The sequence below is a fragment of the Rhinolophus sinicus genome, chromosome 14 (assembly GCF_057876585.1).
Source record: "Rhinolophus sinicus isolate RSI-liver-muscle chromosome 14, RSI-T2T, whole genome shotgun sequence".
Taxonomy (NCBI): Eukaryota; Metazoa; Chordata; class Mammalia; order Chiroptera; family Rhinolophidae; genus Rhinolophus; species Rhinolophus sinicus.
In genome coordinates, this window is record NC_142514.1 from 43,881,378 (window position 1) to 43,906,599 (window position 25,222).

General features: G+C 36.8%; 1 long non-coding RNA gene across 2 annotated transcripts in view; it reads right to left on the minus strand.

Moving 5' to 3' along the window:
- The window catches only part of LOC109447115 (uncharacterized), a 260,261-nt gene that overhangs the window by 19,076 nt on the left and 215,963 nt on the right, over positions 1-25,222 (minus strand). For both annotated transcript variants that reach the window (XR_016018638.1, XR_012497244.2), the window contains exons 5-6: positions 15,416-15,512; positions 12,620-12,686 (exon numbers count right to left, since the gene is read on the minus strand). This is a non-coding gene — a long non-coding RNA (uncharacterized LOC109447115). The remainder of the gene's footprint in view (positions 1-12,619; positions 12,687-15,415; positions 15,513-25,222) is intronic.

The following is a 25,222-nucleotide window of genomic DNA, read 5'->3' on the forward strand; positions in this document are numbered from 1 at the left end:
CAAGCATTTAGCCTCCACTCCAAGGGAGAGAGGAAAGGGAGTCTTGGGATCTGCATTGTTCTTGGACTGTTCACAGTGATTTGTTATCTGCCTGAATTTATTTCAGAGTAGCAAAGTAATCTATTCTACTCAAAAGCAGCTGAGAATTTCTTTCGCGCTCCAAAGCCAGACCCAGAAACAGGTTGGCCTCAGCTTGATGTATATTAAGTTAATAAATTTTTCCCTGTCTCTTTTCCTGCTGTAGTTGTTAGTGCATTTTTCTTCATTTGCCAAATGTTTAATGTATTTTCATTTTCAAACCCTTTCCGTAAGGCCAGTGGCTAGTGGTTCTGTCTTTATTTCCCCTGGGCTGTCTTATTTCTCCCAATTCTTCATCATATGAGATAGTGGAAAGAATCTGTAATGGGGGCTCAGAAGCCTGGGTTCTCACTTTGACCATCCCCAGACTTATGTGACTACAGGCAAGTCCTTTTCACTCTGTTTCAGCATCCTTGTTTGTAAAGTGAAGAACTGATTTCAGAGTCTCTCAGCTCCTTGCCAGCTGATCTACATGGCAATGTGCACAAACCTCTTCGTTGTGAGCAAATGTGTGTGAGGCACTGCTTCCTTCATAATTCTCTTCCCCAAAGGAAACATCTCCCACGGGCCATCTTTCTCAGGTAAGGGAGGGGTTTAGTTTATTCATACTCCCAGGATCCATCTGTATCATTGTTTAACATTCATTTATTTAACTAACAATTAACTTTAAAAACTAACAACATGATAGAAACTAGAGATTCAAAGATGAGCAAGACACAGACCCTGGCCTCAGGTACACAGGCAGGAAAACAGGGGGAACTCAGAAAAGGGGGTTTCCCTCCCTGTGACTGGTTCCAGCATTAAGGATATTGTCACAGAAGAGATAATAGCAAAGCTACATCTTTAAAGCTGGTTAATGGGGTGTTTATGGGCCCAGATTCTGTAGTCAGACAGAGAGCTAAGATCAATACAGGCTTAAATAACCAGTAGCTGTATGACCTTGAACTAGTTACTTAACCTCTTTTTTCATCTGTAAAATGAGAATCACAACACTAAATTCATAGGATTATTAGGAAAACCAAATGATATTTACTCATTAGAAACATATAAGTGCATAGCATGCGCCAGAAACTATGCTATTTGAAGAATAGTAAGAGAACAATGAATTAACAAAAGTATAAAAATTATATAAATATTATATAATCATAACATAATTTTATATGATTATATAATTATATATAATTATATGTAACTTATAATTATATATAATAATTATATAACTATTAATTATTTAATTAATATTGTATAATTATTATATAATATTATATAATCATATAAAATTGTATTATATAATTACATAATATTTATATAATGTTTATACTTTTGTTAATTATACATTATAATATAATATAAATAATATATAACATATTATTATATAGAACATATAGAATATATAGAATAAATAAAGTAATATAAATATATTATAAATAAATTATATTACATAATTGTATAATAATATATACACTAAAAATTATATAATTATATAATAAAAATATGTAAATATCATACACACACGCATCAGACAAGTAAGTTTGCAAACTTTCCACTGTGTAAGTGCACAGTGGAAAGCTTGTGAGTCTAATTGTCTGCCCTTCGTATATATTCAAAAGTCTCAGGCACCCTCATAAATACTCTGCATGCATTAATTAATTTAGTACTCACTACAACCCCAGGAGATAGGCACTATTATTAGCTATTATTATTCCTATTTGAACGAGGAAATAGGCTCAAAAAGAATACGTGATTAGTGACAGAACCAGTAAGTGGTAAATCCTGAAGTCTGACTAGGCAGTCTGACGCCATTCTCTTCCCTGATCCACTGCCCCTACCAACCTGACCACAGCTTTCTGCTACCTCTACTTGGTCTTGGGAACCCTCTGAGTGCAGTGAGCCCTTGTGAAGCTGTCAGTACAGCAGGGGACACAATCAGACAAACAATAACCATGAAATATGAAGTTACCCGGGGCTCCAGGGCTGACCCAGGACCCAAGCCTGACCAACTGAAGTACTGCATCCTCCTACCCTACCTACAGTTATGTATGTATGACCCAAACTGGCCCTGAACTTCCGCTGGAATGAATGAGAAAGGAGAGCACTTCTTCGGGGTCACTGAAGTGGTAGGATGAAAACCTGGAGCTGTTGGTGGCAGGACTAGCATGAGACCAAAGCCAACAGAGAAGGAAGCAGAGCCATGAGACTCTGAGGGACAGGTCCATGACAACAGCCTTCCCTGTATCGTGAGCTATGAAAAGCTGTTTGTTTGTTTGTTTTATTTGTTTGTTTGTTTGTTTGTTTGTTTTCCAGCCGGTTTGACTTGGGTTTCTACCATTTGCAACCAATAGTCCTGATTAGCAAACTCAGGAAACTATGTGTAATATGGTTTACACACAGTATCACTACTCACCTGGTAGCTATATGTACAGTTATTTTTGAAGAACAAGTAGAAGTTAGTCAAACAGAGAAGAAAACATTCTCAGCAGAGCAACCGGTATGTGCAAAGGCACAGGGGGACGAGAGAACATTACCTTTTAAAGGAGACCGAATGTCCCTATGAACCCAACAATAACATCTCGACCTCATCTTATTAACATCATCTGCTGTCCTCCAGAGAACTCATCTTTAATGAGAACTCTAGTATTTGGCCCAGAATTTTCCTCTTTGTCTCTTTCCATGCCTTGGAAAATTTTTAAGTAACTACAGAAATACATTCTAATATGCTACATCTGCAATGAGTTGGCGAAACTGTCAGATTGCTGATCTCAGAACATTGGGTCTTTAAGATCAGCAAAAGCATTGGTGCAGCCGCTACGGAAGGCAGTGTGGAGATTCCTCAAAAAAATAAAAATAGAATTAGCATATGAGCCAGCAATTCCTCTCTTGGGTATCTACCCAAAAAATCTGAAAACATTGAACCGTAAAGATATGTGGGCTCCGATGGTCACTGCAGCTTTATTTATGGAAACAACCAAAGTGTCCTTCAATAGATAATTGGATAAAGAAGATGTGTTATATATACACAATGGAATACTATTCTGCCATAAGAAAAGATGAAATAGTGCCATTTGCGACAACATAGATGGATCTTGAGATTATGATGCTAAGCGAAATAAGTCAGACAGAAAAAGTCAAGAACCACATGATTTCACTGATATGTGGTATATAAAACTGAAAACAACAAAGGAACAAGACAAACAAATGAAGAAACAAAAACTCATAGACACAGACAATAGTTTAGTGGTTACCAGAGGGTAAAGGGGGAGGGGGTGATAGATGAGGGTAAAAGGGATCAAATATATGGTGATGGAAGGAGAACTGACTCTGGGTGGTGAACACACAATGTGATATATAGATGATGTATTACAGACTTGTGCACCTTAAAACTTTACTAACAATTGTCACCCCAATAAACTTTAATTTTAAAAAAAGGAAAAGAAAAAAGATCACAAAATACCATCTTTATCTTTAATCTCACCAAGTATCTTAACTAAGCTTGTCTAGCACGTTCTAGAGCCCTTTCTGATCAGCCTATCCTTCTGCAGGTAAACATCATAGCTATTATTTCTATTTCATGATAAAGAAACAAAGTCTCAGAAAAGTTAAGTAGTTGACATTGCAGTTAGGCTGTGGTAGTTCTGGAACTTGAATCAAGTGTGTCTGACTTGCAAGCTCATGCTGTTTGCATTATGCAGCCTTTAGTTAACACTTTTGTCCCAACTGAAACATGGGACTTGGCAATAATACTTTCTATTACTGATTACTATTATGTGATTTCACAGAGATCATTTGTATTCATCCCCAAATTGCCATAAAGACTTAAGAGCCTGTATCTTGACTCTGCCCAGAACTCAGATACCACAATATTACCACCAGCCATCCACTGAGAGAGACTACAACGAGAGAAAATACACAAAAATAAGATAAACTTCTCTTATCAACACTGATGAATTGACTGTGGCAAGGCCTCTTGGCTGAAACAGTTGGGAATATTCTTTGCTGGATGCATGGTCTCTGTTATACAGAGTATTGTGCAAGTCATTTAGGTAATATTGATAACTGTATTGTTTAATTATTCCTTATTCCTGCGGTTTTTTGTCTGCTTCTATTATTTAATAAGAAGTGTTTTATTAAAAATCTACCACTAGAGTTGTGAATCTATTTCTCCTTTTATTTCTGTTAGTTTCTGATTCATGTGTTTTTTGAGTCTGTTATTAGGCAGATACAAATTTAGAATTGTGATGTCTTCCTGGTGGATTTACCCCACCCCTTTACAGAGTTACAAAAAATCTCTGTTTATCTCTATCAATACTCTTTGCCTCAAAACCTGCACTGTCTAATACTAGTACAGCAATACTAGTACCCTTATGATAAATATTTGCATGATACATCTTCTTCCATACTTTTAATTCCAAACTTTCTGAGTCCTTTTATTTAAGATGTATCTTTTATAAACAACCTGTAGTTGAATACCCAGCTTGATATGCTTTAACTTTTTATTGGAATATTTGTCTTGATTACATTTAATGTGATAATGTGCTTATAGATATATTTGGGTTAAAATCTACTGTACTATTTGTTTTCTCTTTGTCCTTTGTATTTTTGTTCTTTTTCTCTTTATATTATGTTCTTTGCATTTATAGTATATTATTTTAATATATCATCGTTGCTCTCTACAAATGCGTTAAGCATGCAATTTTTTCCTTATGATAATCCTCCTACAGATCACAATATATATCCTCACTTACTAGAGTCTTCCATAAATTAGTATTTTTATCACTTAACAGGCAATTCAAGAACTTTAGAGCACTTTAACTCAATTCATCACCATCCTACCTTTTGTGCTGCTGTTGTCATGCACTTTAATTCTACATATATGTTAAATGCAATAAGCAATTACTACTGTTTTGTAGAGTCTATATTAATTTAGAGTCACCACACGTACTTACCCTTTCCATTTCTTTTTATTCCATTTTGAATTTTCATACTTCCCTCTGAGATCATTTTCCTTTTCCCTGAAAAACTCACTTTAGTATTTCATTTTGGTAGGTCTACTGGCAATGAATAATCTCAAAAAGTTTATTTGAAATGTCTTCCTTTCCCCTTTATTTTAGAAGGATATTTTTATTATGATTATAATTCTCCATTTGCAGTTAGCTTCTCTTAATACTCCAAAGATGTCATCCCGTTATCTGCTCGCTTCAATCAGTTAATTCACACAAAATTGATCAGTATACTCAACACAATCCTAATCAAAATCCCAGCAGACATTTTTTATAGAAATCAGTGAGCTTTTTCTAATATTTATGTGGAAATGTGAAGGACATAGAATAGCCAAAACAACTTTTCAAATGAAGAAAAAAATAGGGGGACTTAAACTATTTGATTTCAAAACTTCGTGCAAAGCTTCAGTATTCAAAGCAGTTTGTCTTTGCTTGAAAGACTGACATGTAGATCAGGAAAACAGAATAGTGAATACAGTTATAGAGTTACATATATATGGTTGATGGATTGCTGACAAAGATGTCAAATTTTTTTTAAAACAAAAACAATATGAACCATAAAGGAAACAATTGATAAATCAGACATTCATCAAAATTTCAAAGTTTTGCTCTTCAAAATATCTCATTAAGAAAACTAAAATGGAAGTCCCAAACTATGATAAAATGTTTGCAACACATATCAAAGAACTTTTAACAAGGATATATAAAGAATACTTAAAAATCAATAATAGGACAAACAGCACATTAAGAAAATGGACAGAGATTTAAACAAACACTTGATAAATGAAGATATGCTAATTATGATTAGGCATTTAAAACCATGCTCCACACCACTAGGTATCTAAGATTTTCAACTTAAAACCTCATGCTACATTACAAACCCATGCAGAAGACTAAAACGTTGTTTTAAAACTAATCTTGTCAAGTGTTAGGGATTATGTAGAGCAAGCGGAACTCTCGATGCTGCTGGGAAGAGAGAATGGTACAACCAATTTAGAAAACAGTTTTACAGTTTCTTACAAACTTATGCATATACCAACCATAGACTCCAACCATTCTACTGCTAGGTATTTACTGAAGAGAATCAAAAACATATGTCCACACAAAGACTTTACACAATGTTTATAGCAGCTTTATTTGTAATAGGAAAAATCTGAAAATAGCCCAAATGTCCATCAACAAGTGAATGGATAAACAAACTGTGGCATAGTCATGCAATAAACCACTACTCAGCAATAAAAAAGATTTAACTATTTATCATGCAATAACATGAATGAATCTCAAAATCTGTATGCTGAGTAAAAGAAGACAGCAAAAAAGAGTACATACTATATTGTCCATCCATATAAAAGACTATAGAATTTCAAACTTAATTTATAGTGACAGAAAGCAAATCAGTTGTTGCCTGGTGATGGGGTAGAGGGAGGACTGGATTACAAAGGGGCACAAGGAAATTGTAGAAGTGACAGAAATATTTAGGATCTTTACTGTGGTGATGATTTCACTAGTATATGTGACATAGATCAAAACTAATCTGATCGTACACTTTAAATATGTGCAATGTAGTGTACTTCAATTATATCTCAATAAATTGTTTAAAAATCTGCCATCAGTCTTATTACTCCTTTGAAGGCAATATATATATTTCTTTTCATCTGACCGCTGTCAAGATTTTCTCTTTGTCTTTGGATTGTCGGCAGTTTGCTATGAAGTGTGCATAAGACGTGTGCATAAACCATTTTGCATAATTCTTTGTTTTGATACTTTATGAGGTTTATAGAGTTTTTCACCTTCTGTGGACTGATGTCTTTTGCAAGTTTTGGACAATTCTTAGCCCAGATTTCTTCCAACATTCTTTCCCTCTATCTTCTTTCTCTCTTCTGGTAGGTCTCTGATTACGCATAGGTGAGACATTTTCTCCACGTTCCATATTCTTTTATGCTCTTTTCTACATTTCCCATACTTTTTTCTATGTTTTTTATTTTTCCTACTAACTTTTCTTCCAATAATTTACTCTCTCTCCTGTGTCCAATCTGCTGTTAAACCTATTTATTAACTTTCAAATTTTAATACTTACATTTTTCACTGTACATTTTCTATTTGATTATTTTTATAGATTTACTTCTCTGATGAAATTTTCTATCTTAGTAGTCGAGAAAGATTTTATATTCTACAGGATGCCTATCTTAATTACATGATGCTATTATAACAAAATACTGTAGAGAAGGTGGCTTAAATAACAGAGATATATTTCTCACAGTTTTGGAAGGTGGGGATTCAAAAATCAAAGTTATGACAGATTCAGTTCCTGGTGAAGGTTCTATTACTGTCTTGCAGATGGCCATCTTCTCCCTGTACCCTCCCATGGTAGAGAATGGAAGCTCTGATGTCTCTTCTTCTTCTTATAAGGGCATTAATCCCATCATGAGGGTACTACCCTCATGACCTTATCTAAACCTAATTACCACCCAAAGGTTCTATCTCCTATTTACATTATAGTGGGGATTAGGGCTTCAACATATGAAATTTTAGGAGGACACACACATTAAGCCAAGAACCTTTGCATGTAATTTCACTATAGTCATAGGGTTGTTTTGTTGCTATGAACTTAATTCATTCCAAGAGGCAGTGAATCAGAATATGTATAAATAAGCTTGTTTTCTGATTGCTGATTCTACAATGCAGTTCTCTGAAAATATTGATACAGATACATTGTTTTCTTCTAACAGAAATGACAAACCATTTTGCATAAACATATGATCACTATTTCACATGTCCTCAAATCTTTTAGGTCATATTTTCACTGGATTTAAGCAGACTCATGACACTTTTTAATATAGTCTGTTGGTGAAGTATAGTATGGGGGAAATGGTAGTCTCAGAGTCAGATGTGGATTTCTAGTCTCTGATGCTTACTAGCTTTGTGGCCCTAAACAATTCAAATAAATTTGATGAGCCCCTGTGTTCACATCTCTCAAATGGGAACAGTGGCATTACTTATTTTTTCCCTTCCTGTCTTACAACAGTATTTTAGGATACATGAGACCAAGAGCGTAAAAGTGCTTTGTGAAATCTAAAGTATACAAAATAACTATTCAATAAATATTTTGAATAAACACCAAGTAACATGTTCTGATGTAATAAGCTGTGTGACCTTAGGAAAATTTGGGACCTGGGATTCAAACTCAGATATCTGACTCCAAAGCCAGTGATCTCAGCCATTACATTATATACTACTTCTCACTGAGGCAAGTCCATGAGACAGGATGTGGTACTTTTCCAGATGGATGCTACAAAGAATATTTGACAACAGACCTATAATAAGTTGAAAATAACCTAAGCAGATAGCTAAAAATATATTATTTATATTAAATGTACTTGATTCAATAGTACTCAGCTCTTTTCCTTCACCTATATTATTATTGACCTTTCCTCTTGCTCTCTTATTATTCCAGGCTTGCCCATCCAACCCATCCAATCTGAAAACACAACTTTGGTACTATCTTACTTCCATCCTAAATTCCCTTTCTGGGTATAAATCATATTGCTGTGAACAAAATCAAGTTCCTTTCCTGCAAACAGAAATTCCATGTGAGAAGAAAAAAATAAGAAGGAGGAAAGGGGATAGAAAGTGAAGGTGGCAGGGCTGTACTATAGCACTGGGGAATTTTCTCAAGAGTAAATGCAGGCTAACCCTCTATTGCCAATCCAGCCATTCCATTTGTAGGTCAAGTCAGGTTGGAGAAAGTAGGCAAGAGTGGAAAACAGAGGGAATATTTGCAGGTATAAGAGAACTAGATTTGCTCAGAAGTCACTGGTCACAGAGGTTAAAAACCAGGTGTGCAAAGATATACCTGTTTCTGGGATTCAAGGATATATCTGCAAATAGTGATTTAAAATTTATGAATTTGAATGTTACAGAGGGATTTTGCTTACTCCTGCTTCTCACAGCCCCCAACAAAACTGTCTTCCATCCTGTGTTCACTCATTTACCTTAATCCCTGACGCATGTGAGTTTGTGATACCTATAGACTTAGGTGAAAACTGTACATGTTACTTTCTTTGGAAATTACTGCTTTTGTAATTTGAATGGGATCATATTTTCTGCCCCAGCCCTGTTCTCTCCAACTTATAGACATTGGAATGTCACAATAACCCATTTATAATAAATCACTAATTATAGATACCTCAATTTTTCCATTGATCTAAGTTGAATGTTAAGGTCAACCATTGTAATTTAGATACTGGCTTTTGAGAATGAATATAAAAAGCTCTTCAGAGCCTGATGGGGCACTCCTGACTTTCTTTGTGGTCCCTTTGGTCATCAGTCTGTTCTGCCGCTTTACTAGTGTGTATGTTGTGATTAGAACCCTTGCTATGAAGTCAGATGGGTGCATTTTATACTCCATGGGACATAATGGCATTTTCCGCTCTAGAGAAACATCTGATTGTGCCCAGTCCAATGGGTTTTTCACATGAATGCCTCAAGACTCAGAGTCTCTTTGTTAAAAAGGCTCAAAATATATACACATTTATATTAGAAAGTTTATATGACCTAATGTTGTGTACATGAAGAGGAAGTCTCTTTGGCTGAAATGACTGAGTGTTCAGCATTCCCACTATAGGTAAGTGGGTATCTCCTTTGATGAGGGACTCACATTCTGGGGAAGCCAGAGGTGGCTACCTTGTTGCCTTATGGAACAGCAGCTGCTTCTGCTATTGGAAATAAAAGGGAAAATGACCTATGTGTGATTGTGGCATCAGAAGCAGAGATAGAGGGTTCCAGGGTTTTGTGGGATTCATAGATCTTCCAGTCCTCTTGGATATAAAGGACTTGGGGTGAAAGGGGAAGGACATGTTGGAGGTGGCATTCAGGAAAATCCATTTTGCCAAACACATAAAATCATTCTGTGAGTGCATTCTAAAGGAAATGGAAGCCATATGTTTCTGATTCATTTACATGTAATCCATCAAAATATTATTTTGTAAGAGATATTTAATGTCCAAGAAACCTGCCAAGCCTTCTTATAAACATTTTTTTCCAAAGACCAGCTGCATTGAAGCAGCTGTATAAGAAGTTATCCTTAAAAAATAGAACTTGTTTCAAAGTCTCAAGCGCACTTTAAACTTCCCAAGGGCAGCCTGGCATGATAGTAATAGCATAGGCTTTGGAGTCAAACAGACTTGGATTTAAAATCTGGTTTTCTTCTTATTAATCATCAAATGTGTGTGTGTGTGTGTGTGTGTGTGTGTGTGTGTGTGTGTGTGTGCATTTAGCGTCGAATTTGTGCTAGGCAGAAGACACAATATTGAAATAGGGATATAATACTTGACAAGTGGAATAAACAATATCCCTCTTACTATTAATGTAGTTACTCAGCTTATCTGAGCCTATATTTTCTTATTCTGAGAAATGGAACCAGTAATGCTCATCCTAAAAAGTCTGTAAGAAAATCATGCAGCATGTAACACAATGCCTGTCATACTAAACACACTCAAGTTTCCTTCCATTTTCAGTGTCTTTCCATTTGTAGCCGCTTTTCCTCTTCAATCTGTCTGCACACACACCCACGCACAATGTCCCTGCCCCTTTAACACCCACAAAGACCACAATCATTGAAATGCCTCACATATATTTGACTCATTATGCACTAGGTCAAAGTGGCTCCTTTTTCAGAAATGCAAAAACGTATGGTTTAGACTAGAACTAAATGACGGTTTGTATTGAGGATAGTGAAAAAGAAGCACAGACTTTGGAGTCAGAACAAACCAAACTTGAACTTTGGGTTTGCCATTCACAACCTTTTCATACTGGTCAAGTTGTTCAACTTCAGTTTCTACATCTGTAAACTGGGATTAAAAGGACCTAATGTGTGGTGGTGCTGTGACAAATTAATTAAAATAATTATGGAAGGTGCATAGCTCAATGATGGCCGATCTTATTACTTCCATAAAAAATAAATCAAAATATTTTGTTTCAAGGGATTAATGTTCAAAACCACAAACCTGCAATATGCTTGATAGATCATAAGCTGTTAAACACTTGAGCTGTAGGCAACCTGATAAACTCATCAATTCAACCCATAAAACATACATACATATACCAGGTCGAACAATTAAGTCCATAAACTCATCCTAGAAAAAGTGCTACACGCCTCAGTGCTGAATATCACTATGGTCACCTTCGAAGTACTCCCCTTGGGAAGCTATGCACCGATGCCAGCACCTAGTTCACCCTTCAAAGCAATATTGGAACTCTTTTTCTGGAATGGCCATCAGAGCTGTCATCGTATTACCCTTGATGTCCTGAATGTCATCAAAATGTCTTCCTTTCAATAGTTCCTTTATCTTCATGTAAAGAAAGAAGTCATTGGGGGCCAGAGCAGGTGAGTAGAAAGGGTGTTCCAATACAGTGATTTGTTTACTGGCTAAAAAATTCCTCACAGACAGTGCTGTGTGAGCTGGTGCATTGTCGTGATGCAAGAGCCATGAATCGTTGGCAAAAAGTTCATGCAGCCTTTTCAGCACTTCCAAATAGTAAACTTAGTTAACTGTTTGTCCAGTTGGTACAAATTCATAATGAATAATCCCTCTGATATCATAAAGGTTAGCAATATCATTGCAACCTAATTGTCAGACCTCGAATGCTGCCTCAAAATCCTTTTCTCAGTACTTCGTGCAGCCTCTACAAATCACTTGGAGCTGGTAAGTACAGTACACCAATTTCATCCCTAATGGAATTCATCAAGCAGTTTGCATGATCTACTCTTCTGAAACTTCAAGTCTATTCAACAGGCATTTATTTAGCACTTATTAGGTACCTGGTCATGGAATTACAAAGATAAGTAAACTATGACCCTGTCCACTAGGTGTACTACAAGACAGAATAAATAATTGCTAAATAGAGATATGAATTGCTGCAGAGAAAAGGAACATTAAAGAATTGAAGGAAAGGAAGATTTATTTTTTTATTACTTGTTCACTCTATCCAGAGTGCCTAGAATAGAACTAGCAAACTGTGAAGATCTAAAACTATTTGTTAAGCAAATAAATGAGAGTAATTTGCTGAGCACCTATTGTGTTCGTTTGACATTTGTTCATTTGGAGAACAATGTACCCTAAGTGGAAAAGTTGGAGGACATCAAAAGAGAGCAGCAATTCAGCTCGATTTTAAAGAATAAGACACTTCATGCCAGAAAGAAGGAAGATACTGCACGCAGAAGAAATGACCTGAACAAATATATGAAAATTCACAGCCTAAGGATGCTTTATATTTTTATAGGTTTGGAATATATGCCTGCCCCAGGCCACCTCCTATTTTTGCACAAACAGAAAAATAACAGTGCCTGTGTGCAAGTGGAATAAAAAGCTAGGTCAAAGGAAGGTGGTGAAAGATGCCAAACGGAGAAGCTGCTATTGGTGGTTTTTTTGGACGTTACTAATGCTATTTTTTCCCAGCAGTCACTGCTGCCTGCTTGATCATTAGCACCCGAACATCTTGTTTGTTTCCACCAGACGGAAGTAATATACAATTATGCAAATTACCTTAACTCCAAGTAAGGAATCACAGGCCAGTCAATAATGTTGATGCATTATGAAAGGGCAACTCCTCCTGGAAGAAATAACACAAGGAGCTGATCATAAGCAAACATTTTGAAGCCTGCAGAGGACTGGTCCCTGCAGCGCAATCTATTATCATATTTCCACATAATTAGTTTGTTTTCCACTTGAAATCAGAAAACGATTCGACATTGTCTTTCCTGCCTCAGGATGGCAGAGCATCCAGTGGAATTCTCCTGCGAAGGTTCATATGGTGAATAATTAGTGAGAATTAATCTGTGGAAATTAAAGTTTGGAATATTGTGGAACTCATGAATAGTGCATGGGACACTTGGGTGGAGGAAGAGAAGAGCAGTGCTTGTGGTAGACAATCACAGATGACTGCTGGCAATCCGTTTTTTAATCAGTGCTGCATAAGCCAGAGGGTTGAATATGGCTACAGGCTGTGGAGGAATAATGTCAAATTTTTACAGGCAAGATAAAGAAATGTTTTTGAAGACTCCTATCTCTGTGTTCATTTTCAGTAGTTTTTACTTGGATGGGATGTTCTGGAATCTGAGGATTTTTCTCCAAACTATGCTAACGGCATTAGCTATTTTAATCCTTGCAACTACCCTGTGTCTTCAACTTTATTATACCCATTTTACTGGGAAACTGGGATTTAAAGGGGCATAGTGACTGGCTGGATTCAGCAGATTCTAAGTGGAGACACTGAGATGAAAAAGCAAGTCTTTCTGAATGCAAAACCCAGTAGTTTAATGATAAACAATGCATGGACTGAAATCAAACTGATGTAGGTTCAGATTTTTAGTCCAGCTACGTATCAGTTTCCTCAACTGAAGTGTATATGATGAAGATATTTAATTTATAAAATTGTCTGAGAGTTACATGAGAAGTACATATAAGTCCTTCACGCAGTATCTGGCAAATGGAAGGACACAATGAATTCTATTTATATGAAAATGATAATACAAAGAATTTCTCAAAGGTTATTCTGACACTAAAAAATAGAAGCATCACATCACGCCTTGCAAATAATCCCCTCAAATGATTTCAGGATCAAGTTATAATTCCCTCTCTTCTATAGCCTTATGATGGCAGTTTTTCCAAGCGTCTGCTAACCTGAAAATAAATTTGAATGGAAAATTTGCAAGTGATCAGGGTTAATGCCTCCAAATATTAAATGACTGAAGAAAAAAAAAAAAACGGGACAGCAGGAACACACAGCAGGGGAGCATTTTTTAGAAATAGAAAGCAAATATATTTTTTGTAGGTTACAGAGTAGTTTTATTTTCCATGGCTGTAGCACACTTTAGCAATAGTTGCTTATGATTACCAGAACAATATGGTCACCAGAGTTGAAAATAGAGTAAAATTAAAAGAAACAGAGCACATTTTCAAAGGAACAAATAGCTCATTTTCCCCCAACTATATTTAAAACTTATTATAGAAGAAAACTACTGAAAAGTAGAAAGAAAGAAAAAAAAATCACTATAACCTTAAAGATGTCCCCCTACTCCCTGCTCCCAGTTAGCATTTTTGACATTTTGGTGTTTTCTTCCAATTTTATTTTGGGACATATTTTTCCACAAGTGTTGTCATACTCTATCTGCAATTTAAATTTTCATTTTTACTTAAAATGATAAAATTAGTGTCTTTTTACAAAGGTTTGAAAAGCATGAGCATTTTTTTAAGTAAGACATAATCAATACACAGAATATTAATTGCTCTCCATACAAGGAATTATTTTCACATTCAAAGATCACCTTTTGTTTCTTTATCCGAGAGAGTGGTTTCCAATCCAAATGCACATTTGCCTCTCAGGCATCTGTTAGATTTGGAAGAGGTTTCCAGATTGTGTTGAGAAATGGTCATTACAGTTAAGCTGCAACTTCAATCTTAAAAATGAATGAATGGATCCAGTCCAGTCCTTTGGCTGGGACCCAGTCTTTAAAATCCAGTGGAACAATGAGTATGTGGCTTCACAGCCAGCTGGTATCAGACTTGGGCAGGGAGAGTGTCAAAATATTAGTGACTTTTTTACATTTGTCAAAGCTGAAGCCAATATAAGAAATGCAGACAGCTTGCAAATGTGGGTTGTACACCAAAGGGTTTTTGTGTGTCTGTGATTTTTTTTTTTCAGTCTTGCCCACCGGATGTCAACATTTCCTTGCTTTCCGACTACATCTCCAGCAAAGACAGAATGAAATATCTTTTACTTTGAGTATGAAAACCACGATAGATTTATCATCAATGCATCAGCCATTAATTTATTATACCTGGGCAATGTACTCAGCAGGAATAAAGGGGCCATCAGCATTTCCATGGCAATCTCTCCTTTTCTTTCCTTGGTTTATAACTCATCTGCTTACTCAGTTGTTCCTGAACCTGGCAGGCAAGGTCTCAGTGGGAGAATAAATATATTTATACAAAATGTTTAAGAAAGGATGCCCACATTGAGTTAGAAAAATAAGCATATGCTAGTGCTGTCTGGCACTCTTTGCAATTCCTGTATCTCTCCAAAAGGGAAAAAAATCTACAACTGAACATTTTCATTTTATTTTTAAAAGAAACATTGCTGGCAGCCAACGTGCAATATGGGCTTAATGGGTTTTTTTTTTTTCTTTCTTTCTCTCCCTCTCTCCTCTTTATCTTTTTCTTTGAAACACACACACACACACAAACACACACACACACACACACACACACACACACACACACACCTATAGAGAGAATAAGCTCATTGCTTCCCAAATAAAATAAAAGCAATTATTCACATACATGTGGAGCTGAGATGTCTCTTTCTCCACCTCGCTTCCATATTCCTGAGATACAGGTGGGCTGTTTTGTGCACATGACCAGCTCATGTTCCATGTACCTGGTGAGAAACAGAATTGAATCAGACACCTTTAGATGTGTATCATCTCCTTCAATCATATCTGAACTGTGTGAGCTTATACACGTAAACCTTGCTAAGACTCAGTTTCCCTGTTTGTAATATGGGGACACTAAACATACATGTTGGGATTTTATTATGAATAGTGAGTAGCCCTGGGTCAGACACCTAATATTCATTTTATGAATGATTGCTGCCTTCCTCTTTTTGCTGCATGAGTTGAGATCTATCCTTAAAGTGGAAGAAGAAGGAGGAGGAAGAGGAAGAGAAGGGAGAAAGGAGGGAAAGGCGAAAAAGAGGAAGAGGAGAAGGAGGGGGGAAAAGAGAAGGAGAAGAAGAGGACAATGGCAGAGCCCATGGAGACACTAATAATGATACTGAAAAATAACCAATAACATTTCTACAATATTTACAGCTGTGAGGATGTACAGGATGCCTCATGGATGACCCCTTATTCATCTATGGAAAGACCAAACGCAGACCTTCTAAATTTCCATTCTTTGTTTCATACAGAACTAACTGAACCATTTCTTTCCACTGACGAGTCTTGACAAAACGCCCATAACTTGACTTGACTAAACTTTCCTCAGGGTTCTCTCTTTTCCCCAGGTGTCTGGACTTTGGTCCACCACCAAGCATGGAACTGGAAACAACCCCTCCTAAATGGCCGGGCCTGAGAATCCGCTGACCTCGGCAGTGTTTACTCCTCCCTGTAAAAGAAAATCCCTTTTCTGTCTGAGATGCTTGCAGATCTTATGGTCAAAGCAGCTTCTCTATTGAAATAGTTTCACTTTCATTATTGTGATATTCTTTTTAGATAAAGTCTCTTCTTAAGTCCAGATTTGTTTTTATTTGACATGCAACAATATTAATAATTGTTAGCATATGTGTAGTACTTAGAATTAAGTTTTTTTACAATCACAACCTGTATTTGTATGGAGCTACATGGCTACTTTTTTTTTTTTAATGCTTCCCCATTAATTACCTCTTCAAAATGATTCTTCATCATTAATAGGACAATTATTGCTTCATTTGAAAAATAAAGCCTGTGAGGATAAGAAATTTCACAGAATCTAGTAAGTGAAAGTCGGCAGTTCTGGTCAAGAACATAAGCCTGCTGTTACCTCGTCCACTATTCTTTCACTTACTGTATGAAAACAAGCCAGGCTGGGCTTATACTACTTTAAAATAGTCCAGTCATTTGTGGATTGATGATAAAGGTGACGAAGTTTAAGCTGGAGGGCTCTTCACTTACACAAGTCACCTCCAAAACCTAATTTCGATTCATAATTGTATTTTCTTTCCCTTAGAGAGTCCCTACCAACTGTATAATCTTCAAGCTCCATAAAACTCCTAAGAATATTGCCAATATGCTATATTTTGAAAAGTATACTCATACCCTCACAAAATCACTCCTTTCAGGCAGTACAATGACAGAATTTCCACAAAGACCGTTTTTATTAAAGCTCTGGGTTTCCCAAAGTGTATTCTGCATAATGCTGATTTTATGACACATTAACGGATGATCCACAAAAAGAGAATTTATTCAAACAAAGAAAAATCATTAAGTTAGAAAAGCTATTTTTTTAATCTGCAGAATTCCTAAGAGTGTTTAGTATGTTAACCAATATAGTGATTCTCAAGTATTCTTTTTTAATGGAACAACTCCTTGCATTAACATTTCTAAGAACAGCTTTAAGAAATGCTGGATTAAGGAACTGAGTCTCCAAGGAGCCTCTAAAAGGAAAGATACAATGAGGGATACTAAAATAACTTAATAAAAGACTCTCATACTTTACGTAAATCAATTAATCAGGTGAATTTTTAGGTTCTCAGCAAGACCCTAATGCAATAGAACATCATAAAAAGGTCAACTTGGATAGGTAGTCAGAGAGGACGTTGAACCCAGGTGATGCCTTGGTGGGCAGCCTAGGTGGTACCCCAAGGTGTGTGGAAGCATTTTGTCTATAAGAAGAAGCAAGCCCAAGTAGACAGGATACTTGAGCGACAGAAGCCCTCCAAAAAGAGGAGGTGGGGTTCAGCAGGCATTAACTTCAGCCATTGAAGGGCAACAACCAGTACGCATACAATACTTTTTAGCTGAAACACGATTATTTTAAAAATTCTCATTTGCTTCTTTATTATTAGGAGCTTAGGTTTGGGAAAAGAGCACTGGATTTAAAGTCCAACAGATATGATTTTGAATACTAGCTCTTCTACATCTAGCTGGTATGAAACTGAACAGACACTTTACCTCCCTGAACCTGAGTTTCCCCATTTTGAATGTGGAGACAATCATATCTGCTTACTTCAAGAGGTGGCTATAATTCATTGAGATCTTGCCTATGAAAGAGTAAGGTCAGAAACGGACATACAGTAGGGCACTAAAATATCTGTGAACATTTGGATCTCACCTACAACTCTGGGAGGTAGATATTTTTTTAACTTCCATTTTATAGATGAGGAAACAGGCTCAGAGAGATTAAATTCCTCGTTCAGTATTACTCAGCAAGAGATCGCATGAGCAGAACCTCAAACTCTGAACTAGTGATTTTGAATGTCAGCTTCTTTCCACATGCCAAGTATTTTTTTGTTTGTTTTGTTTTGTTTCAGTTTTCCATAAGTTTGCCTTGGATCACTCCTATAAAGCAGTTATGAAATAGCTAGAAGATGCTTGAGGGTATAGTCTGGATTTCCTCAGAGAAAGGATCAAAACTGGTCATTTGGCAGATTCGAAAGTCAAGTCCAAACTCCTTAGTATCTTATGAAAGACACGATATGGTCTTGCTTCTACCTACTTTTCCAGATGCATTCCTTTCCACTTCATCACTTTATACATTGAGCTCCAATTATATTAAACTTATATTTCCCCAAATATACTTGCTGTTTCACAGTTTCTTGGATTTCTTCATGTTTGCATAAACCTCCCTTTTTCCTCCCCTCCATTTTTCACCAAGATAATGATTACTCTTCATAACTCACTTTAGGTGATGTGTCCTGCAAGCTTTCTCTGACTTCCTTAGGCCAGGTTTAAGGTCCTCACTATTTGCTTACATAGCAACCTGCCCAAACCTCTATCACAGCACTGATCACACTGAAGTATACATTTTCGTTTACATATCTCTTCATCTACATAATTGTGTCTTATGGAAATGTTATTGCAAGAAACAGAAGGCTATTTAAAATCTCTTAAGGCTTCACTGAAATCCAAAAATGAAAATAAATAAGCGGGTCTCATGACATCAAGCATAATTCTTCCCAGGGACCAGAGCAGCAGGAATTCATAGACATCTGTACTCTACCATATACATAACTCAGGGGCTAACTCCCCCAGGTATTTGTTCCTTTAATTCAAACTTTTAATAAAGAGAAACTGGCTCCACTGGGTCAGGTGTCTACCCATTGACCAAAAACTGTTTCCAGGAGAAGGAACAAACTATTATTAACATCCAATCCATCCCTTTGTCAGCGATGTGGGACTCTTCCAAGAAGTAACATGCAGGCTGGACACGGGTGGGAAGAGCGCAAGAATAGGCCCAGTATCTTAACCACCTTTATATTCGCACTGGCTGGCATAGTGAGAGAAGATTGCGGACACACTATAAATATAAATGAGAGAGATGACTTTTACCATTTAAAAAGCCTGCAGCCTCCTTGAGTCCAGCCCCCGTCTCTCCAAATAGATGAGACCTTGAGTTACGAGAGATTAATTTCATTTGGCCATCAGGCAGGAGTGCTCACTCGGCAATTTTTAAATGCAAATCCAATTGTGGATTGCTCACAAGGTAATTTTGCCTTATTTTCTTCTTTTTTTGAAAGAATTGACTAGGATGCAATTCCAAAGGATAATGACCACAACCAGTTATATTAAAATGTCAGATATAAAGTAGAAGTAATTATCTGTCCTTCAAGAAAATCTTGATGTATGGAGCCAAAAGCCCATTATATAGTTCATTCATCAACATTTATTCAATACCCACTATGTACACAATATTGTACTACTAAATGAATAAGCAGCTTTCAAAAGAAGGTGAAGACCAGCGTCTGCTCTGAGGAAGTACATAGAAAGTGCGCTAGAATGGATTGTTTGTGACCATGGAACAGATTAGAGTTAATGAACTCACATTGAACTCCTACAGTGTACTTTACTAAGTATTTGAAAGAATAGGAAGATTTGGCCTGAAAAAGAAAAGGTGAAGTAAGGAAACAGTAGTTATTCATTTAACAAACATTAAGCAAGGATCATGCACTACACATTGTTATAGGCACTTGGGGTGTTGTTGTGGACCTTGTATTCTATTGCAGGGACAAGGGTAATAAGTAAACATATATAACAATTTCATATAGCGTTATATGAGAAGTACAACAAGGTGGTTCAATACAAGTGATATATTGCTTTAAAGTGCTTTCTTTGGATACGGTAGCCAGGAATCACTTCTCTGAACTGAATCCTAGATGATAAGGAGGAACTAGACATGAAGAAGTTTCTGAACTCCAGGAAGAGCAAGAGCAAAGTTCCTGAAAATTAATGAGCTTAGTGTTCAAGGAACAGAAAGAAGACCTATGAGGCTAGCATGAATGACAGAATGACAGAAGAGAAGAATGAACGTAAACATTTTAGAATTGGAGCTTAGGCAACTGAACAGTGGTGCCATTAACTGGCATAGAGATGAGTTTGGTGGAAAAATCAAGTTTATGCTGTGGCAGGTGAAGTTTGAGATACCGAATATAAATACTAAGTAGACATGAAATAAATATGTCTGCCGCTCAGAAAAGGGTTAAGATTAAGTTATGGACATATAGATGACGGGGAAACCATGGGAATTATAACTACCTTCAAATGCTTGCAGAAAGATGAAGTAGATCTATTTGCAGTTGTTTGTGGCAATGATACCCAGACATTGGCTGCTTAATAAAGCATTTTGAAAATATGAATGTCCTGTTCCATTCCACAGGTTTTTGACTTAGTAGGTCTGAGATTTCTATCCATGGTGCAGTAACCTGTAGGTATGTGTTTTGTTAATTTCCCCAGGTGAATCTGAGGTTGAGAAACCCTGCTTTAAGGGAAGAGTCAGGATAACAGGATAAGTGAATAAAGTTAATATCCTCTAGTGCTTGAGCTAGGATTGCAGGAGCTATTTTAGAATCCCAGTGTTAATAACAGAGGGCTTGAAATAAAATATCCTTTGGATATTATTTCTTTCCCTCAGTTCTCCAGCTTAGAACACTATTTTGGCTATAACTTTGTAATTTCTCATATAGTATACGTGGTCTCTCCATGATACCCTGTGTCAGGGAGGGAGAAATCCATCTGCTTCCCTTTCTGAGTTCTTGTGGCTCTACTACTAATAAAATTGCCCCAAGACCAGACTAACAGGAGAAAAAAACAATTTAATACATGCACATGGGAGATCATAAATGATGCTCAGATAAATGATTGAAGCAGGAAGCTTTTTATAATATGTAGATAAGAAAAAATAAATTTGTAAGGATTTGACAGGACAAAGAAACTTAGGTGTGGGTGCTCATTTGTGAGGAATCTAGGCAATGTTTTGGCTTGTGAGGGATATAAATGATAAACGTCTAAGTTTTGCTTTGTCTTGTGCACCTGAAACTAATTAAAAAATAAGTAAATAAATTTGAAAAAAAAAAGAAAAGAAGTAACTAAATTTGTTTATACAGGTTTTGCGCCCTGAATCCCTGAACTCTGGTGATAAGGATAAGTCTCTTTTAGTGTCCACCCCGTCCTTCAAGCAAGGAGAAGCACATTTCACAGGGGACATTTATTGTCTGCATTCAAGGAGGCAAAAGAGGACCAACATATCCTTCTTGCACCAGCTGCTTTTCAAGTAACTTTAATTAAAAATAATCAACATGCTATTATGGTATATTTTGGGGTGGCCTACCCTCGGCCCTGACGCCTGTCATTCACTTTGTATACATTTTCAATAGATGACATAAAGGCTTTATGCAAAAGTCCTAACCTAGGAGTTGGCAAACTTTTCCCAAGGGATCAGAAATTATTTTAGACACTGCAAGCTATATAGTCTCTGTCTCAATTACTCAACTTTGCCCTTGTAGTGAGAAAACCGCTATAGACAATATGTAAATGAATGAACATGTCTGTGTTCTAATAAAACTTTACTTTAAAAAATCAAGAAGTGAACAGGATTTGGACCGTGGGCCATAGTTTGCCAACTCTTGATCTAATCTGTGGTGCAAGGTCTGAGAAAGGTCTTTATGTATGGATGCTGATAAAAGCCTGGATTTAGCCGAAGCTCTTTTTCATTGCTCTTAGACAAGTGCTTTATTTTATAAAATTTTGACAGCAGGAAATAAGGTAAGATTAGATAGCCAACTTCAAACTGACGTTGAAGGCTGCATTTTCTCTCCTGACAATGCTCTTGTTGCATGTTACAGGCTGTGGATTGCCATTGTGTTAGGAAAATGTTTGAAGCTAGGAGGTGATATACTAAGGAGTCAGAGGTACTACTCCTTAGTTGTGTGGCTTGGGCAACTTACTTAGCTTCTTAAGTCCGAATTCTTCTATACAGTGAGGATAATAATAGGACATATCTTACTGGTTTATTGTGATGATCAAATGACATCATAAATGAAAGATAGCACATTCTCTAACAGAGCAAATACTCTACATTCCTAATTAGGTGTAGATCCAATTGTACATTTAAGCATATAAGGTCATAAGTAGAGCTATCAGTATATGAATAAGCATAGCATTATGGAGATAAATATAGGCATGAATGAAAGGTGAAATAGTGAGCTCCTGGCCACTGGATGGGTTCAATTGAAGGCTGGATCCTCATTATTTATAAAAGGAGCAAGTTGGACCAGAAAAATGCTCTGAGATTCTGGTTATATATTTGCAAGCTGAGGCACTGTTTGATACTTTCAATTAAGGTTTCCTGTCAGGACTAGGTTGAAAATTTTGTAACTGAAGGAGGCAAAATGCTACAGTGGGAGAGGCGTAGACTTTGGCATCAAACAGGCGTGAGTCTGAAATTTCAGCTCTGCTAGAATACTCCCTATACTATTCCATGTGTCACCCCAAATGATGTTACCATCTTGTTTTTCCCTTAATTCTTCCATTTTCTTCATCCAGAGCAAAATTAAGTTTATATCAAATGCTTACTGACATTACAATGGCATCTGAACTATCAGATGTGACATACAAAAAACTTTCATGTGTAGACATGCTAATCAGAAGGGAAATGTCAAATCTGCATACATTTCAAGTGACCCAACAATATTTACCTTCCAGCTAAGTCTCCTGTTTTTCTGACAATTGCCTCCTTGAGGAAGTGACTCGTTCAGCATACCAAGTCGATTCCATAGAACTTCACCTCAGACTGGTTTGAAAGCATCAAAAAGATGAATGTCACTGCCTTGCACTTAGTAACAAACCTAATTTGATTTGACAAATGATGTTGATTTTGAAGGGGTCACTAACCATTAGAACTGCTGAGGACAAAGAGTGCCTCAGAGGTGGGTAAAAACTGAATGTTTAACAGTTTGTTATGCAAATTTTCTTTCTACCTGTCAGGAATGGGTAAAGGATGGGATAGAGAGCTGGTGGTAAGGCCACACCCAGGACTGACGACCTCCTGGCACAGTCCTCAGTAGCTGCACAGAGACGTTTTTGTAAAGCACAGCCCGCCATCTGCCTCTCTCATGTATCCAGGTGGAGGGTTAGCAAGCACAATTCCACAAGGAGTTTCCAGATGCTCCACTTTTCCATCTCTCCTGTCCTCTTCTCCACAGCCATCAAAGAAAGTAAGAGTTCAAATCAAGCTTCACCAAGAATGCCAACTCCCAAATTAGCGAATAGTCTCTCAAGGGACTGAAAAGGGATAAACGGATCCTCTTGAAGGCAAAACTGACATCCTCCAGGAATACGAGCATTTCACAACCACAGGGCCACCTTCTTCTCTCTTTCACCCATAGGAAAGCCTTCGTCTCTGTAACTGTCCATTCTCCATTTTAGCTAAAGACTTTATTTTGGTTTTTTGTTTGTTTGTTTGTTTGTTTTTATCAAAGTATCCTTAAGAAACATTGTGCCCTCATTTATGCCCCAAACAGTGACTGCAACTTAATATTTGTTCCCTGGGAAATGTCTTTGTCTTTTTGGCAGTATCGCAGCCCCATTTTCCCCTATACTCTGTACCATATGGGGCAATGCTCTACCCCTTTTTTGGGGGTGGAGGGGAAGGATTCTCAAACATTGCCATGGAGATGAAAAGTTTGTCCCTCCTTATTCTCTCTCCCAGCTGGAGCCTGGACTGAAGTAGGTTTCCTCACATAGGGCAGAATTGGGGAGACCATAATATTCCTGTGCTTTTCCATTGCACCCCAATATCTGCAGTAGTGCAGATGTTGCAGGTGTTAATCTCACTCACAATATTGTGTTTCCTACACTCCGTTTATGATTATCAGATTGGTCACGGAGTGCTTTGTGAGCTGTGGTGAGAACATTTGGCACTACCTTGAGTGAGACAGGAAGCCAGTGGAGAGTTCTGAGCAGTTTCTTATTTTACAACTTGAGGACAACAATATGCCCTCAGAGGGTCATTGTGAAATAATGTATGTACAGCACATAGCACAGGCCTGTTACATAACTGGAATATAATAAATGTTAGCTACTGCTGTTATGAACATTAAATTCATAGCCTCTTCTCTATGGCCTTTTCATCATATTTTACTTCATTTCTCTCTCTTTTGGTGGAAGAGAGAATACATAATAAATCGAAATGATGCCCTTGCTCTTGTAAGACTGATATATACTTATGAATAGTCTAACAAAAAACCAACAGTTCCAGACTACACATGCTTTTAGCCACTGAACCAAAGCCAGATTCCTTATTTTTAATATCTGCATGACAGGAGCTAAAAGAACATCTTGTGACTGAAGGAAAGTTAAAGCTGTGTATGATTGGCCCTTGCCCATTAATTCAATCAACAAATGTACATGGAATACCTCTATAAAGTACTACAGCATTGAATCCAAAAGCCCTGGTTCAAATGTCAGCTCTGCTGTTTATTTAATGTGTCACCTTGAGCTTGTCCCTTGATTTCTCTATTTCCTTATCTTCAAAATGGAAATACTTTAGGAGGGACTTTGTTATAGGGATTTAAAATACAAAGTAAAATAATGTAATATGTCTTGGTGGAAGAGCTCATAAAATAATAGTATTAAAAAATGTGTTCTTTATATGAGCATCTATCATCTTCCTAAATAAACTAATTGATAATTAGGAATAGTTTGGTTCAAAGTTCTACCAACTTGGAAAATTTAATTTCAACAGCTGAGCACCTATTAGAAAAAGTACTCTGCTAATTCCTGAGGACATAAACCTGAATACCTTCTGTCTCATTTAGGGACCTTTAGGACATTGTCACAGCCCAGCCAAGCATACTGGGGAACACATGAAAGGGAAACCCCAGGTTATAACCTGGGTTCATGAAATAGCTACCAAAGTATCCCACTCCCAAGTCAAGACCTTGCTTACTTTCATTATATCTAACCCTTATAATAATTCTGTTATCTCTATTTTCAGATGAAAAACTGTCTCAGTAAGGCAAAGTCACTTATGCGATGTTTTCCAGTTGGTAAATGGTAAGATCGAGTTCTCATTTCATTTGATTTTGGCAAATCTTTGTACAGTACCTACTCTGAG